The sequence below is a fragment of the Bos taurus genome, chromosome 19, assembly GCF_002263795.3.
Source record: "Bos taurus isolate L1 Dominette 01449 registration number 42190680 breed Hereford chromosome 19, ARS-UCD2.0, whole genome shotgun sequence".
In the NCBI taxonomy this organism is placed as follows: domain Eukaryota; kingdom Metazoa; phylum Chordata; class Mammalia; order Artiodactyla; family Bovidae; genus Bos; species Bos taurus.
In genome coordinates, this window is record NC_037346.1 from 23,444,104 (window position 1) to 23,445,168 (window position 1,065).

A 1,065-nucleotide genomic window follows, 5' to 3' on the forward strand; every position below is an offset into this window, starting at 1 on the left:
CCATTGAGTCAATGATGCCATCCAGCCATCTTATCCTCTGTCATCCCCTTCTCCTCCTGCCTTCAATCTTTCTCAGAATCATGGTCTTTTCCAATGAGTTGGCACTTTGCATCAGGTGGCCAAAGTATTGGAGCTTTAGCTTCAGCATCCATCCTTCTGATGAATATTCAGGTTGAACCACAGTTCAAAGGCATCAATTCTTTGGTGTTCAGCCTTTTTTATTGTCCAGGTCTCACATCTGTACATGACTACTGGGAAAACCACAGCTTTGACTATACGTACCAAATCCTAAGAGATGATGCTGTGAAAGTGCTGCACTCAATATATTATCAAATTTGGAAAAGTCAGCAGTGGCCACAAGATTGGAAAAGGTCAGTTTTCATTCTAATCCCAAATAAGGGCAATGCCAAAGAATGTTCAAACTACTGCACAGTTGCACTCATTTCACATGCTAGCAAGGTCATGCTCAAAATTCTCCAAGCTAGGTTTCAACAGTACGTGAACCAAGAACTTCCAGATGTACGAGCTGGATATAGAAAAGGCAGAGGAACCGAAGATCAATTTTCCAACACCTGTTGGATCATAGAAAAAGTAAGAGAATTCCAGAAAAAAGTCTACTTCTGCTTCATATGCTAAAGCCTTTGACTGTATGGATCACAACAAACTGTGGAAAATTCTGAAAGAGATGGGAATACCAGGCCACCTGACCTGCCTCCTGAGAAACCTGTATGCAGGTCAAGAAGCAACAGTTAGAACCAGATATGGAACAACAGACTGGTTCCAAATTGTTAAAGGAGTACATCAAGGCTGTATATTGTCACCCTGCTTATTTAACTTATATGCAGAGTATATCACAAGAGATGCTGGGCTGGATGAAGCACAAGCTGGAATCAAGATTGCAGGGAGAAATATCAATAACTTCAGATATGCAGATGACACCACCCTTACGGCAGAAAGCAAAGAGGAACTAAAGAGCCTCTTGATGAAAGTGAAAGGAGAGTGAAAAGGCTGGCTTAAAACTCAGCATTCAAAAAAATAGATCATGGCATCCAGTCCCATTACTTG